This window comes from Triturus cristatus, chromosome 12 (genome assembly GCF_964204655.1).
Source record: "Triturus cristatus chromosome 12, aTriCri1.1, whole genome shotgun sequence".
Lineage (NCBI taxonomy): Eukaryota > Metazoa > Chordata > Amphibia > Caudata > Salamandridae > Triturus > Triturus cristatus.
Genome location: NC_140595.1, coordinates 810,819,291 through 810,837,606, shown reverse-complemented (window position 1 = coordinate 810,837,606; position 18,316 = coordinate 810,819,291).

Below are 18,316 nucleotides of genomic sequence, written 5' to 3'. Positions count from 1 at the left end.
ATAATTGTCAAAATTAGAGGAGTTCCGCAAAAAAGCGTTGATGAAAAGACAAAAAAGAAAAAATGAGGAAAAAAGAGACTGCAGGAGGTACTCCAATAACTGCCGCAAAGAGGACCAGGAAATTATAACCCAGTTGAAGAAAAGCCTTTGTTCATATGTTATAGTAGAAATCTTGTAGCGAATGGCACTGATAATAAGGCACGAAAGCGTCAGGAAAATATCATCACAGGAAACAAAATGGCGGTCGCTGTTCTGACTGACTGCATTTTTCGATATAAAATCACCTTAACGGCATGGAAACGCTCCGCGAATCATCACAGCGGTAGCTGAAGTATTCCGACGATTGAAATGTCGGTTTCCACGGTCCAATACAGAGGAAAAGAAGCCTGGAGACTCCTCGCTGCCTACGTCGCCGCGGAGCTCCCGAAAACAGCGGCCATCACCAACGGCTCCGAAGCCACGCCCCTGGTTTTATTTATACCTAAACACATTAGCGCCACCTTTCAGAGTTTGCAAGTGAAGCACTGCTTTTCTTTTCATGTTGTTAGCTTTTCAAGCAAATACACTCATTGATTTCTGAATAATGAGTGTAAAAGCATTATGGTGACTTCCCTGTGAGTGTTTGCTTTTTTCCAGTATGTTGTTACTTTTTTTTCAGGTAGCATATTAGTCTAGTCTAGTGCATATTTAAATTGAGTTGCTTCCAGGTGTTTATAGCGGGGCACAATTGGGTTGTAGCTGAAGTTAGTGTGTTTCTCTCAGTGGGGCAGTATGGTGTTCAGTGAGGGGGAGGATGTGGCACTCTACTGATGACAGAAACTGCAAGGCTCTGAGACAAATGGCTTATGATAGCACTTTTAAGCGTATTTGGGACATTCTGCAAATGGCAAATTTATCAGATGAATGTATTGTGTTGGCCAATAACAACGAATGCATGTGTGCATTGTCAATTTAAATAAATGTGGAAAAATACTAGCTGCAGTGTCAACTTTTGCTTGTGGCAAAAATAAATGTGGATAAATACAGATAAAATGCCCAAAAAATAAATATGGATAAATACAGACGGAAATGTTAAAAAAATAAATACCATAAAACCGGGAGCCCTAATCATAGCTCACGAAGATGCAATCACCATCGACTGTACCCTCCCTGTTGACTGGTCAGACCACCATCTCATTCTCTTTCATATCAATCATAAGACCCATCGGCCGCATAGCTCAAATGACCACTCTCACTGGACGAGGAACCTGAGACAAATCCCCCTAGAAGAACTAGAAGAAAGGCTAAATACACTTCCCCCCTCCACAGCAGGCGACAGGTCCACAACAGAACTTACCTCTCAATACAACGCGGCTATGACCGCCATGCTGGACCAAGTAGCCCCTTTGAAAAAGAAAAAAAACAAATCCCTAACATCAACACTGACCTTAACATGGAAAGAAGGCAACTAAGAGCTGCAGAAAGAATTTGGTGCAATAACCCTTCAACAACCCACCTTGAGCAACTCAAAAAGGAATGTAGGAACTATAAAAAGCACATCATAAATGAAAAATCCACCTTCTTCTGTGGTGCACTCAAAAATGCTAAAAATCGCCCCAAAGAACTATTCAACATCATTAGACAACACATCCAAACCACCACCTTCTGCAATTCTGGCCTCCAAAGATCTTTGTAACACATTTGCCAATAACCACTTCTAAGTCTTACACCTTAACACTTTGGTTATCTCATAAACACAGGGATATTCTTTTTCCCGGTTTAAACAGCTGAAAGAATTAGTGGTAGTAATCTATTCACACTATCCTAATATGGCGACTACGAAAGAAGTCAAGTCTTAAAATACCTTCATGAAAAACGGCTCCTTTATGCCTTTATATCACGCCAATATTTACAGGTGTCACCCAGCTGGAAGGGGAAGGAAAAAATTCTTTATAAAGATTTTTTGAACAAACTTGTGCCACGGCGAAAGTTACATAGAACATCACAATAATTACTTTTAAGTCTAGTTTTTATTATTCTTATTACCACGGGGCAGTAAATGCCACCTTTTCTTTTGCTAGATAAATAAAAGAACTGTATACAATATTAAACTTTCACTTGTCCAATATGGCGTTTTTAGTAGAAACTAGTCTTTAAACTTGTTTCCATTGGGTAATTACGTACCATCGAGAGATTGGTGGATGAGAGGCTAGGCCCACGTCATAAAAACGGAAGTAGGAAAGCCGACGCTCAGAACTACACGACTTCATGCAGACGAACGCACGCGAAAAGGAATACCGGTAAGACGGCACTAAGTTGGGTATAGGCGCCATTTGTACATGCCCAAGCGTAATTTTTCAAATATTTTGGTAGGAAAGTTAGAGAGTTTTAAAAAATGCACATTTTCTGGGACACCATTGCGCCTGTGTATACAGGACAGTAATGAGATCAGGTAAATTCCTCCATGACGACGCAATGCTGGTTTCCGTTTTTCTGCTACATGTAATGCAGTACTTACCAGGCAGCAAAAACATTAGGCGTGTCCCTTTTTAGAGATGCTATGTGGCACATTGCTCACACAAAGAAGGGTTATCTGCCTCATGTAAAATGGCACGTACTTTGTAGGTAGATTGCCTTATTGATTCGATAGTTCGCCAACTTTACTTGAGAGCAAATATCTGACTGTTAGATAATACAGCTGTATCAGCCATCCCTGTGTAGAGATCCTTGAGTACGGCCACAATCGATCCATGTACCCGCATGAAAGAAAAAGGATCATATTTAATAGGTAGATGTATAAATCACCACAAAAAACTAGAACGCTGTGTGAAGAGTGGTTTATTCTAACATGACATTCCCTAAATTTATTTTGAAGCACCAAGCTTATCGGTAATAAGATGAACAGATAAATGCCATAGAATTTACCAATTTCATCTCACAAAGAAAAATCTTGTAAATTATCAGTATAAGTTTTAATGGTGCATTTAAAAGAAAGATACTACACCATAAATATGTGGTGGCATATGCTAATTAGCACTCTACCACTACTGTATCAACATAAATTGAAGGTAGGCACAGTACATAGTCACATTCTAATTATGAGAAACCGCTATTTTTAATAATTCACAATGTTGGAAAGAAATGTGTTACACAACATGTTCATGTCCCACACTAACAGGATTGTATGTTAATTATGATTGGCTCTTTACGTGTGTCAGAACCAACACAACCGAATACATCAGGATTATACAGAGATAATACCCTTTCCAATTTCTGGGACAATGGGGCTACTGTGGTAAACCATGTAATCAACAGTATTGCCTATGTATAGGTAAGATGTTCCCAGCAGATCTTACAATAAATTAAAAGAGCACTGTAATAAAAGATCTAAATAATAGAATACAACGTCTAATATTTTGTCGGGGACCTATTGTTACAGATGGAACTATAAGATTTTAATATAGAAGTTGGACGACTAACAAATTGGAGCATTTTTTGATAATAAGACGCATTGAAGCCCCGGTGCGATATAGAGAATACATCGCCCGCAATACACAATCAGGGGTAAGACTTGATATCTCTTAGATCGAGTTTAAAAATCACTACCGGAATAGGAACTAAGATGTTGGGCTTATCTAAAACTATAATTTGTTTTTGACCACAGAAATATGAATCTTTGAGAACATAGCCAAACGATGACGCCTACTTTAGGACAAGTAGTATAAAAATAGGGTGACCCCAATATACCCTTGGAGGCTTGGGCGAATCATGGTTAGGCCAAACTAATGGTGAGATTTAGCAAAGCCGCCAGGTCAATGGCGTCAATATAAGAGGAAATGGTTGTTCATCCAGTACCAAATTACGGTTCGCCGTGTGATTTCAAGGACTGACGCTAGCTCTCCTACAACGCCTTAACTTAAATACAATTGACAATTTGGTACTGGATGAACAACCATTTCCTCTTATATTGACGCCATTGACCTGGACGGCTTTGCTAACTCTCGCCATTAGTTTGGCCTAACCTTGATCTATTGATCAGTGCCAGCCCCGCCATCTATATAAGCGACACTGATTATATCTCCACGATTAGGATTAATTGTGTTGAGTTTGATTAAAAAGGGTCCTTCCTTATTTGCAATATCTATTGTCCTGAAGATGGTCTGATGGACTGACGCCTTTTAAAGACCGAAACGTCGACTCTACCTTCTATTTCCGAAACTATTATTGTAGACAAGTGAATATTATTCTCATTAGGAGATATGTCATTTTCGATTCCATTGGAATAGATGTTACTTTCATGAACTTTAGGACTAATTTTATTTGTACCTCGTTCATGATTTATTGCTGAATTGATTGTTCATTTGTGTCCCCCCTTTTTAACTTGATTCATCTACATAAATAATTTTGTATTTTCATCAAAAGATATCCCCGTGTTTTTGTGCTTTTCTATGTCCATTAATTGGTGTTGTCAGATGACAATTGGGTGTATGATCTAACTAGACTCACTAAATAATTTCAGAACAACTAATCATTAATCTTCTTGAAATAAAATCCCTTGTAGGTATTTTTTACCTCTCACTACTTTAGGACAAGGCATTTCGTTGAATCAGAGAAAATCTTACGTCAAACAACTCACGTAGGACCTATTAATAGACAAAGTTATCTTGTGTTAGAACGGGTTGGCACTTATACTCTGTGCATGCTCACAAGAATCTTGATTCCAACTCCTTTCTTTCAGGTACACCTGATTCACATTGGGTTAACCTATAGCAAGAACTAAGTCTCACACAATTTCTCCTCTTTTTGAGCACTGGTTTTCACCCTTCAGGAGCTACTAGATAACACACCTATACCAATTTTTGTAAGGGCTGTTTACTAAATAATTTATTTTAAAAATGAAATTATTGCTGAATATGACAATCCCCTCCGTCTTATGCAATTTACCATTGTATTTACAGATAACCTCCAGGCCACTATACAGATTCAAAGATATGTATGCTTATTTATTCCTGAAGAAGGTGATATAATTTGTTTTTCACCGAAATGTGCGTAGACCGTCCCTTACACATCTGAGAATCCTCCCCAAGACACACATGAGAGAAGAATCAATTAGAGGCAATGAAAAAAATCTTCTTGAATGTTACAGTTGAAATGTAAAATCATGCTAAAAGTAAATGCTAGTAGGATTCCGTTTAAAGTTGTGCATTTTATTGTCACTTTTTGTGTGTGGTATGTTTGGTAGTATGACTGAAGAGAATGAGAGATGAGAATGGAGGTATGATGGTTTAGTGTGGGGGTTACCACAATTGAAATCTTTGTTCTTTTAATGTCTAATAACACAAACAGCTACATGAATTTGTGAGTATTTGTAAATGTGTTTTATGACTTTTTGAGCACATGAAAAAAGATAATCCAAAAAAAAGAAAAAGCATAAGTGTTTTGATAAACATTAAAATCATAAGAAAAATTATATATGATGAGACTTTGTTTATGGGGAAATGTCATTTCTCGAGTGATTACCATTGTTGAAATGAAGTAGGTCAGATAAGAGGTTTGTTCCATGTGTGTTGTCATTTCCCTCTCCTCTTGAACCTAAAAGCACACAGGGGGTACCTTCTTCCCAGTACACCGCAACACTGCATTGTACCAGGAACAAAACCTAGGCCACGTGAGTCATGGTGACACCTTTGAGCAAAATTGCAGTCATTCCTCACAGAATGATACACATTCAAGAGAAATACATCCGCAAACCCACAATGTCCTATATCTCATTCAGTGCAAGAAGTATTCACAAGAACAGAATGTTGGCGAGATGTCATAAGCTGCATGAAGGAATACACAAAGACAAGTTTAACATCACAAACAACAAAATAGAAACGCACTGAGACGCCATTTTGCAAAACGGACATACACACAATGGATTTGCAAACACAGTAGAACTTAAGAACTTACGTTCTGAAAGAAGCCAGTCCTAAAAAACAAGTGACTCAAAAAGGGATGTTGGCTTCATGTTCCATTATCACCCAAGCCATGCTAAGGGAACCGGCATGAGTAAGGGTTTCATGACCCCATATTGCGAAGACTGAAAGTTTCATTCTCGTGACTAGGGTGACCAACTGGCATTGGTGCAAATTCAGGACAGTGAGTATACAAATTCAGGACAAAAGGTCAATATTCAGGACAAAAATTCAGGACAGGAAGTCAAAATTTAGGACAAAAGGTAAGTTCTACAGACACATCAGAAGATGATGCGCAATAGTATATAAGTAAGTAAATAGACAACCACTTCAGTACAAGTGAAAAGAAGTTTATATTAGGTTGAGACAATTGTTCACTTCATGGTTTATCTGTATGCAAGAAGCTTTGAGCAAATGTGCCGTACTTTATGTGGTGACCAAACCTTCCCCCCCCCCCCAGGGAAACGTCCGATGCCCGATCCAGCCAGTCCGGCCTTGCTACCACCCTCCAATGGTGACTCTCCTTTTCACATAGACCGTCTCTCATCTGTATTTAATTTCTTTTATAGTGCTACTCAACCCAAGTAAGTAGGACAGGGTGTCGGAGTGTGTTACATCACACACATATTATATAGAGACAATGACTCATATAAATGTGAAAGTCAATCTATAGGAAATGTACCTCAGATAATGGGGGTTACAAGGTGTAATCATTTTTTCATCCATCATTCAGTCTTTCACTATTCATTCTGTCCTTCCATCTGTGTGCCCATCCAAATCAATATTCAACCATTTGCAAATCTATCCTTCCATCCATCCATCATTTCACTCATCCATCCCTCCATGCACCCTTTCACTCATCCATCCCTCCATTCATCCTTTCAACTTATCCATCCGTACACTCATCCATCCACTCTTCCTCTCATACATCCATCCATTCACTCATCCATCTAGCCATCTAGCCTTTCACCCATCCAGCCATCCTTTCACTTACCCATTCATCCACCCAGTCACTCATCCTTCCACCCTTTCGCTCATCCATCCTCCCTTTCTCTCTCCATCCCTCTTTCATTTATGCATCCATCCATCCATCCACCCATCCATCTACTCATTCATTCATGAATCCATCCATTGACCCTATCACTCATCCATCCTATCACTCATCCATCCTTTTACTCATCCATCCATCCTTTTTTCTCATCCATCCACCCTTTCACTCCTTCACTCATCCATCCATCCTTTCTCTAATCTATCCACCCTCTCACTACTTCACTCATCCATCAATCCTTTCTCTCATCCATCCACCCTTTCACTCACTCATAGAGCCTTAGATCCACCCTTTCACTTATCTATCCACCCTTTCACCCTTTCACTTATCAATTCATCAATTCATCCATCAGTTCACTCATCCATCCATCCATTCACTCACCTGTCATCCACCCATTCACTCATGCATCCATCCACTCATTTATCCATCCTTTTACCTGTCCATCTACCCTTCCACCCATACATCTATTTACCTTTTGTCTCATCCATCCTTCCACTCTCTCATCCGTCCATCCTTTCTCTCATTATCTATCCATTCACCCTTTTATTCATCCATTCACCCTTTCACTAATCCATCCAGCCATCTCTTCACGTACACACATTTTCACATTAATTATGAGCTGAGCCTTTGTCTGCTGAGTTGCAAACAGAAGAGCCCCATCAAGGACTTCACCCCTGCTGTAGTTCCTAAAGCAAGGGGTGGGGCAGGGGAGGGCTCACTATGCCCCTGTAGATAGGCAATCCAAAAAGTGGAAGTCAGGTGTCATGCATGATGCACAGTGCCACTGTCACATGGTGATGTTTCCAGGCCTTTAAGTGGGATGAAAAAACTGGGGGGTCTCTCTAAAGGGGGTTTTTGATGTAATTAGGGGCATGGCTTAAACCACTTAAGCTGAAAATCTGTACTCAAGCATAGTGTGCCGCCCGGCTGGAAATTTGCTGCTTCTGTCATTGCATTCAGATATATACCACAACAAGTGGTGTTACACCTACAAGCCAGACCTATTGGCTTTGTCAATGGTTGCTGGTTGCATACAATAAAAAAAGCAGCGACCATGACTTTGTTGAATACAACATTGAAAATGCGTCAATTTTAAAATGATGAGACAGTGAAAGACCCATAACCCTTTTTTTTAAACTTGCTTCACCACCTCTTTATGAACTGGATTGTCACCTAGCAGCAGGGGCGTCTTTGTTCATTTCTTCCCACTGACTGAATGTCCTGCCCTAGACCGAGGATGGTGGAGGCCACTGCGTGCAGTAAGAGCCCAGACTGGCCCATTGTCACTCTGTATGGGGCAATCAGCCGCAGGCAGAAGGACAATGGGCGGGCGGGGCGGCTCTTGTGCTCCGAGGAGGAGAGCGAGGCGGCCCCATCAGGGAGCTGAGGCTTCTGGCAGGGGAACAGTGATGTGCCCCAATGCCCAAAATTACAGACAAAAGGCGTCCGTAAAAGGGATCGTCACGGACAAGGGACGTGAGGTCCCAATTACGGACGATCCGTGAAATGTACGGACGGTTTGTCACCCTACCCGTGACATCCATGTGAACAATGGTAATAGCAAAGAACACTTATGAGAAGCCAGGTGATGCTCACCCACCCACCCACCAAGTAGTGGAACATTCCACTTCACCATACTACTGCAAGCCTTACAGGCTGATGTAACATACACATCCCTTTGGCCGACTTTGACACCACAGCTGGAAGATTACATGAGCTGATAACTACAGGCCTGGCCAGAGGTGCACTCTGTGGACTGGGAACCATGTGTCATTCACAGCAGCTAATGTATTCCCTTTGTGTTTATCGCTTTCATTGTATATGATGCCAGGTCCTTTTTACAAATAGAATTCTTGAATAGTACTAAAATTATCTGGCATAGTTTCATGGATCTTTGTTCATAACATTGTCTTCCCAAGCCTGAAAATTAGAGGTGGGTGGAATAGCATTCTTTTCCAGGAATTAGAAGTATTTTTGGGGAAAATTACACAAAATCATGCGGCATAGTATCACAGAGTTGACGCAACGCAGCGTGAAATTGCTGCACTGCATTGTGGGAATGCGATGGAGCAGGGCTGTTCTGATCTCTCCAGTTTGTGGCGCCCTTGTGGCTGCCTAGTGCCAATGCAGGCACCCTTGCACCTCACGCCACTGTGAAAGATTGTCTGTGTTAAGGTCGGGTGTACCTTCCTGCACAAACACTGTCCTTGGATGCTGCTCCCTCCTTGTATGGATGCAGCAGAATGCAGCACACATGCAAGGGGAAGCAACGAGGAAAAATAAAGATATTTCCCCTTGTACACCAGCCTCAGGTAGGGACACCATTTTGGAGCAAACCTATGTCTACAAGTCTTTATAAATATGGGTTTGCATCAAAATCCACGAGTTGATGCACGGGAACGCCCATGCACCACCTGTGGGACGTCTACTTCACACAAAGTAATGCAAGACAGTGCAATGTGCTGCATTCAACTTTTTTATTTAAACAACACTCAAATAACCATTTGCATTGGTCTGTAAATACCACAAACGATTTGTCATCGGGTTGGGGTCGAAAAAGTGGCACAATCCTAAAATGAAACCTTTGAAAATATGTCCCTATGTGTATTGTGCAAAAAGTACTTCACTGGTATGTCCCACGAAAATCAAAACAATGGCGCACCTTATGCAGAAGAGTCACTCCATATAGACTGCTTTGATCAGAAAAGTTCCCTCTGACGCATTTATTTATGAGATTTCGCCCATGTAAATTAGATTTTCACCAAGCCCTATTGAGAGTAACTGGAAACAATAGCTGCAGGGCACACACAGTTTACCATGAAAGCTACTCTTTAAAGACACATGGGAAGTTGGCATTAGTGCATGTTTTTCATGTTAATGTAATCAAACCAGGAGGAAGACTAATGCTTTTTTAGGGAACAGCACTGACCAGTAATTTAATCTGCGACTGAGATTCTAAATCTGAATTATTTATGTCTGCTGTTTTCTTCTCAGCACTAGTTCTGTGCACACCCAGAGCTGCTGTCTGTCTCTGACGCCCCCTCACTACGAAGGATGCACTCCAGGGCTGGGGACAGGGTTCATGCAGACATTAGAATGCACTGTCTCCAGGCATCCTTTAATGAGACACATGCAGCCTAGCTCTGTGGCAGACTGCATTGCATTGTGGGTCTATTTTACATGGAAATTCTAAAGGCATTCCTTGTAAACAAACTTTAGCTTACAACACTGACAGCTGGATTCATGCAGCCTGAGAGAGGGGTGGAATACCAGTGGATTCTCCAATACACCTCTGCCAACATACCCCCTCTGCCCAGACTGCCCCAGGTGGCACAGATGGCACCAGTTGAGAGTCCCCCAGCTCTGCCATGGACTCTGCGAAGGATGGGAGTGAACACTGCCAGTCATGGTGGAGGACCGGGAGCCAAAGGTAGTATGAACAGGGCCTCGCTGTGTCCAGCAGTCACCTTGTGAACGCGCGCCATGAAAAAGGTGGCAGGCTGTCATGGGAAGGTAAGCATGGTCTCCCTAAGAAGCATGTAACCTCCACCCCACAGCATACCCAGAAGACCAGATGTACCGGTCCTGACCACCACCAGTGCTACACTAAGGCCACTGTAAGCTGCTGCCTCATGGCGCCACCACAAATAGTCAACAGGGGGCACCTGACTGCAATAAATGCACTAAAAACAGTTTTGTTGTTAAATGCAACATCACATCACACCAGAAGGAGCTCCACTGGCTTTCGATTCGCAAATCAGCACCATTGAAACTCCTCGCCCACACTTTCAAGGCACTACATAGCACTGACCCAGCATACCTCAATCTCATCTGCTTTCACAAACCTTCCAGACACCTCTGCTCATCTGGACTCCAATGTTCACACATCCCACGCATACTGAAAACACATCCATCGGTCAAGCCTTATCCTACATTGCTCTATTCGAGTAGCCCCACTAGGTCATACGTGTGGCTAGACTCGCACATGCTCATCTCTAGGATACCCTCGCGGGTGATAGTGGGCTCTACAAATATGCATAACATAACACAGGAAGAGGAGGGCCCAAACTCAAAATAGTATTTTGGCTGGGGCTTAAAAAATACTTTTAGTGTAGCTGATGCTGGCAGAAATATGCCCCCACTTTGCAGGCATACACACGCACACACACACACACACACACATGTTGATGGTAGCTACTCTGCCAGCAGTAGTGGTCTTCTGTGGAATTTTCCCTCAGGCAATTTCATCCCATTGTGGCTCCAGTGTCAGACGTAGCACATCAGAGCACTCTAGGTGTTGCAGATTTATAAGCAGCACCTTCACAGATGAAAAGTCCACCAGCCAAGCTCTAAAAGATGTCAGTGATTTTGAGACACGTGGGCATCCGAAGGCATGTTTATCCAGTACCGAGAAGGTCATCTCTTGTCTCTCCTCTGCTATTGACCTGAGTGCAGACCTTTTATCTGTGTGTAAAGAACACATCCTCTCCAACTCTGTAGCTTGGGGTTGCACTACTGAGTAACCCTGGGCAGAGTTGGCGTAGTGCCACTACGCGTAGTTCCACGGAGTTATGACGGGGGTCCCTCATGCCCGGGCAGGCTCCCAGATCCCCCCGGCCTGGCTGGGTTGAGAAGCAGGGAGCGGGCTCAGGGCCTGGGTTTCGTACAGGGCCTGGGGTGTGGGAGCCCCCGTCCTGCGGCCTGCCATGGGTCTGTCTGCCCGGGACAGGGGTCCCTGGTGCCCGGGGAGGCTCCCCCCCTCCCCAGCCTGGCTGGGTTTAGAAACGGGGACCAGTTCCGGGGTCTGGGCTCCGGCGGGCCCTGGGGTGCGGGAACCCACATCTTGTGGCCATCCGAGGGTCTGGGTGCCCGTCACGGGGGTGCATCGGGCCAGTGCAGACCACCCCACTTCGCCTGCATGTCAAGGTCCCTGCAGGCCCCGGGTCAGAGTTCTGTCAGGGCCCCCCCCCTTGCGGCCCTTGGTGTGGGAGCCCCCGTCCTGCGGCCTGCCAAGGGTCTGTCTGCCCGGGACTGGGGTCCCTGGTGCCCGGGGAGGCTCCCCCCCTCCCCAGCCTGGCTGGGTTTAGAAACGGGGACCAGTTCCGGGGTCTGGGCTCCGGCGGGCCCTGGGGTGCAAGAACCCACATCCTGTGGCCAGCCGAGGGTCTGGGTGCCCGTCACGGGGGTGCATCGGGCCAGTGCAGACCTCCCCCGCTTCGCCTGCATGTCAAGGTCCCTGCGGGCCCCAGGTCAGAGTTCCGTCAGGGCCCCCCCATTGCGGCCCTGTGCCCGAGACCAAGCTAAGGGCTCTGATGAGCCACCAGGCCCTGCACGGGCAGGCGGGAGCCCTCGGGCGAAGGCTCGGGCGGGCAGATTGGCGTCCATCTGGTCGCGCCTTTCCCCTCGTCCATCTGGTCATGCTCAATGCTTTCCAATGGGGCGACCAGATGGCCGGGCCGGCCTGGAAGTCCCGGTGAGTGCTCGCCCGCCCGCCTCCCTGATCCCAGCCAGGGCTTCAGGAGGTTGGGTGCCCCTGTGCCCTGGGTCCCCACCATCACTCGGTGTGCAGGGGTTACCAGAAAGAAGGGTAGCTTCATCTGGATTACTAGGGACAGGGTATGCCGAAACCGCTCCCGTGCTGGCGGTACTAAGCTGGGGACCAGATGGGCTGGGACCGGGCACCACCTTACCCCCTGTCTGGGGCTCCGTCCTCCAGCCTGCTGCGTGGCAAAGTGCCTGGGATGGGCTTCAACGGTCCTGGGCACTCCTCCCTCGGCCTCCAGGCCCGAGAGCTCAGGCCGGGTGCTCCCACTCCGGGCTCTGTCCTACGGCCTTGGCCCGGGCAGGCCTTTCCCAGCTTGGATGGGTTCAGGAGCATAGACCGGGGCCCTTGGTGGCACAACACAGGCCCTTGGAGGCCTTCCCCAAGCGACCTGGCCCGGGACCGTGCCTTGGGTCCCCTCACTCTCACGGGGCGAACGGATTACCAGAAAGGGGGGTAACCATTCTCCAGATTACTAGGGACAGGGTATTTCGGAAACCCCTCTCTGCCTAGCGGTCCTCAGCCGGCAGCCAGTTGGGCCAGGATGCCCCCCCAGCCCGGGGCCCAAGACGGGGTTCTGACAGGCCTGGGGAGCCTCCCCCCTGCTTGGCTGGGTTCAGAAGCTCCAGTCTGGGTCCTGGGGAGGGAGGCCTCCCCACCCTAGGTTCCATCTTCGAGCATGCTGCGTGGCAGGGTGCCCGGGATGGGGTCACAGCTACCCTGCGCCTCTGGGCCTGGGAGCCCCGATACGGTCCAGGGACCCTGCTGGGCCCTGGGTCAGGCGCTCCAGCCCTGGAACCTGTCCTTCGGCCTGCCGCTCCGCCAAAGACCCGAGACGGGGTTCTGTCATGCCCGGGGAGCCCCCCTTGCTTGGCTGGGTTCAGGAGCTTTGTCCAGGGCACCTGAGGGCCCCGGGGAGGGTGGCCTCTCCCCCCGACCTTCGTCATCGGGCCTGCGTGTGGCAGGGTGCCCGGGACAGGGACCCGTGGGCCCGGGGAGGCTTTTCCTGCGCCTCTGGGCCCGGGGGCCCTGGCTGGGTCCAGGGACCCTGCCGGGCCCTGGGTCTGGTGCTCCAGCCCTGGGCCCCATCCCCCATCCTGCCGCTCTGCCAAAGGCCTGAGACGGGGTTCCATTATGTGCGGGGAGCCTCCCCCTGCTTGGCTGGGTTCAGAAGCTCCAGCCGGGGCCCCACTCATCGGCTTGGGGTCGTAAAAGTGGCACAATCCTAAAACAAAACCTTTGAAAATATGTCCCTATGTGTATTGTGCAAAAAGTACTTCACTGGTATGTCCCACGAAAATCAAGGCAATGGCGCACCTTATGCAGAAGAGTCAGGCCATATAGACTGACAGGAGACTGGTTTGATCAGAAAAATTCCCTCTGCTGCATTTATTTTTTAGATTTCGCCCATGTAAATTAGATTTTCACCAAGCCCTATTGAGAGTAACTGGAAACAATAGCTGCAGGGCACACACAGTTTACCATGAAAGCTACTTTTTAAAGATACATAAGAAGATGGCATTAGTGCATGTTTTTCATGTTAATGTAATCAGAAAAGAAGGAAGACAAATGCTTTTTTAGGGAACAGCACTGACCAGTAATTTAATCTGCGACTGAGATTCTAAATCTGAAATATTTATGTCTGCTTTCTTCCCCGCACTAGTTCTGTGCACACCCAGAGCTGCTGTCTGTCTCTGACGCCCCCTCACTACGAAGGATGCACTCCAGGGCTGGGGAAAGGGTTCATGCAGACATTAGAATGCACTGTCTCCAGGCATCCTTTAATGAGACACATGCAGCCTAGCTCTGTGGCAGACTGCATTGCATTGTGGGTCTATCTACATGGAAATTCTAAAGGCATTCCTTCTAAACAAACTTTAGCTTACAACACTGACAGCTGGATTCATGCAGCCTGAGAGAGGGGTGGAATACCAGTGGATTCTCCAATACACCTCTGCCAACATACCCCCTCTGCCCAGACTGCCCCAGGTGGCATAGATGGCACCAGTTGAGAGTCCCCCAGCTCTGCCATGGACTCTGCGAAGGATGGGAGTGAACACTGCCAGTCATGGTGGAGGACCGGAAGCCAAAGGTAGTATGAACAGGGCCTCGCTGTGTCCAGCAGTCACCTTGTGAACGCGCGCCATGGAAAAGGTGGCAGGCTGTTATGGGAAGGTAAGCATGGTCTCCCTAAGAAGCATGTAACCTCCACCTCACAGCATACCCAGAAGACCAGATGTACCGGTCCTGACCACCACCAGTGCTACACTGAGGCCACTGTAAGCTGCTGCCTCATGGCGCCACCACAAATAGTCAACAGGGGGCGCCTGGCTGCAATAAATGCACTAAAATTAGTTTTGTTGTTAAATGCAACATCACATCACACCAGAAGGAGCTCCATTGGCTTTCGATTTGCAAATCAGCACCATTGAAACTCCTCGCCCACACTTTCAAGGCACTACATAGCACTGACCCAGCATACCTCAATCTCATCTGCTTTCACAAACCTTCCAGACACCTCTGCTCATCTGGACTCCAATGTTCACACATCCCACGCATACTGAAAACCACATCCATCGGTCAAGCCTTATCCTACATTGCTCTTTTCGAGTAGCCCCACTAGGTCATACGTGTGGCTAGACTCGCACATGCTCATCTCCAGGATACCCTCGCGGTTGATAGTGGGCTCTACAAATATGCATAACATAACACAGGAAGAGGAGGGCCCAAACTCAAAATATCATTTTGGCTGGGGCTTAAAAAATACTTTTAGTGTAGCTGATACTGGCAGAAATATGCCCCCACTTTGCAGGCATACACACGCACACACACACACACACATGTTGATGGTGGCTACACTGCCAGCAGTAGTGGTCTTCTGTGGAATTTTCCCTGAGGCAATTTCATCCCACTGTGGCTCCAGTGTCAGACGTAGCACATCAGAGCACTCTAGGTGTTGCAGATTTATAAGCCCCGCACGCCACATTTGCGCCGCCGTTGCGTCACTTTTGTGACGCAGTGGCGGCACAAAGCCAGTACCATGCTGCTGGGTATTTACAACATGACGCATCTAGGGAGATGCGTCACATTGTAAAGCTCTGCGCCACATGTGGTCGTTCCGGCGCAGGGGGGGGGCATTTCGGCACAGGAACGCCTTCTAAAAGTGGCTGAGTGAAATCGACAAGATTTCACTCAGTCACTTTTACGGCCATGCTGCGTCAAAACCCTGCGCCTGCCTGAAGCAGGCGTAAGGACTGCCGCAGCATGTTAGGCATAGGGGCACCCCGAGCCTTGCTGGAGCTCCGTTGCGCTTGCGATGCAACTCCAGCAATGCGTCACCTTTACGGCAGCAGATGCATCACGCATCTGTCTATTCTTGTCCCATGGTGCGCCGCATTGTAAATGTGGCGCATCCATGTTAGCGCAAGAGGTGTCTGCCGTGACGCAAAATAACTGGCGCATCCCTTCTGATATGCAGGGATGTGCCAGTTATTGTAAATCTGCCCCTTGGTGTTCCAGATTTATAAGCAGCACCTTCACAGATGAAAAGTCCACCAGCCAAGCTCTAAAAGATGTCAGTGATTTCGAGACACGTGGGCATCCGAAGGGATGTTTATCCAGTACCGAGAAGGTCATCTCTTGTCTCTCCTCTGCTATTGACCTTTTATCTGTGTGTAAAGAACACATCCTCTCCAACTCTGTAGCTTGGGGTTGCACTACTGAGTAACCCTGGGCAGAGTTGGCGTAGTGCCACTACGCGTAGTTCCACGGAGTTATGACGGGGGTCCCTCATGCCCGGGCAGGCTCCCAGATCCCCCCGGCCTGGCTGGGTTGAGAAGCAGGGAGCGGGCTCAGGGCCTGGGTTTCGTACAGGGCCTGGGGTGTGGGAGCCCCCGTCCTGCGGCCTGCCAAGGGTCTGTCTGCCCGGGACAGGGGTCACTGGTGCCAGGGGAGGCTCCCCCCTTCCCCGGCCTGGCGGGGTTCAGAAACGGGGATCAGTTCCAGGGCCTAAGCTCCGGCGGGCCCTGGGGTGCGGGAACCCACATCTTGTGGCCATCCGAGGGTCTGGGTGCCCGTCACGGGGGTGCATCGGGCCAGTGCAGACCACCCCATTTCGCCTGCATGTCAAGGTCCCTGCAGGCCCCGGGTCAGAGTTCTGTCAGGGCCCCCCCTTGCGGCCCTTTGCCCGAGACCCAGCTAAGGGCTCTGATGATCCCCCTGGCCCTGCAAGGGCAGGCAGGAGCCCTCGGACAAAGGCTCGGGCGGGCAGATTGGCGTCCTTCGGGCCCGGCCATCTGGTCGCGCCTTTCCCATCGTCCATCTGGTCATGCGCAATGCTTTCCAATGGGGTGACCAGATGGCCGGGCCAGCATGGAAGTCCCGGTGAGGGCTCGCCCACCTCCCTGATCCCAGCCAGGGCTCCAGGAGGTCGGGCGCCCCCATGCCCTGGGTCCCAGCTATCACTCGGTGTGCAGGGGTTACCAGAAAGAAGGGTAGCTTTCATCCGGATTACTAGGGATAGGTTATGCTGAAACCGCTCCCGGGCTGGCGGTTCTAAGCTGGGGTCCAGATGGGCTGGGGCCGGGCACCACCTTACCCCCTGTCCGGGGATCCGTCCTCCAGCTTGCTGCGTGGCAAACTGCCTGGGACGGGCTCCATCGGTCCTGGGCAGTCCTGCCCGGCATCCAGGCCCGAGAGATCTGGCCGGGTGCTCCAACACCGGGCTCCGTCCCACGCCCTTGGCCTTGGCAGGCCTTCCCCAGCTTGGATGGGTTCAGGAGCATAGACCGGGGCCCTTGGTGGCCCGACACAGGCCCGTGGAGGCCTTCCCCACGCGGCCTGGCCCGGGACCGCGCCTTGGGTCCCCTCAGTCTCACGGGGTGCACGGATTAACAGAAAGGGGGGTAACCATTCTCCGGATTACTAGGGACAGGGTATTTAGGAAACCCCTCTCTGCCTAGCGGTCCTCAGCCAGCAGCCAGATGGGCCTGGACGCCCCCTCAGCCTGAGGCCCAAGACGGGGTTCTGATGGGCCTGGGGAGCCTCTCCCTGCTTAGCTGGGTTCAGGAGCTCCAGTCTGGGTCCTGGGGAGGGCGGCCTCCCCACCCTAGGCTCCATCTTCGGGCCTGCCTCGTGGCAGGGTGCCCGGGATGGGGTCCCAGCTACCCCTGCACCTCTGACCCGGGAGCCCCGATGGGGTCCAGGGGCCCCGCTGGGCCCTGGGTCAGGTGCTGCCCAGGAACCCGTCCTCCAGCCTGCCGCTCCGCCAAAGGCCCGAGACGGGGTTCTGTCATGCCCGGGGAACCCCCCTTGCTTGGCTGGGTTCAGGAGCTTTGTCCAGGGCACCTGAGGGCCCCAGGGAGGGTGGCCTCTCCCCCTCGTGCTTTGGCCTCGGGCCTGCATGTGGCAGGGTGCCCGGGACGGGGTCCCGTGGGCCCGGGGAGGCTTCCCCTGTGCCTCTGGGGGCCCTGCCAGGCCCTGGGTCTGGTGCTCCAGCCCTGGGCCCCTTCCCCCAGCCTGCCGCTCTACCAAAAGCCTGAGAAGGGGTTCCATCATGTCCGGGGAGCCTCCCCCTGCTTGGCTGGGTTCATCAGCTCCAGCCGGGGCCCCTGAGGGCCCTGGGGAGGGCGGCCTCCCCACCCCAGGCTCCGTCCTTGGGACTGCCGTGTGGCAGGGAACCCGGGATGGGGTCCCGTGGGCACTGGGAGGCTTCCCTTGTGCTTCTGGGCCCGGGAGCCCATGAGCATCGCTGGGCCCCTGGCCGGGTGCTCCAGCCATTGGCCCTGTCCC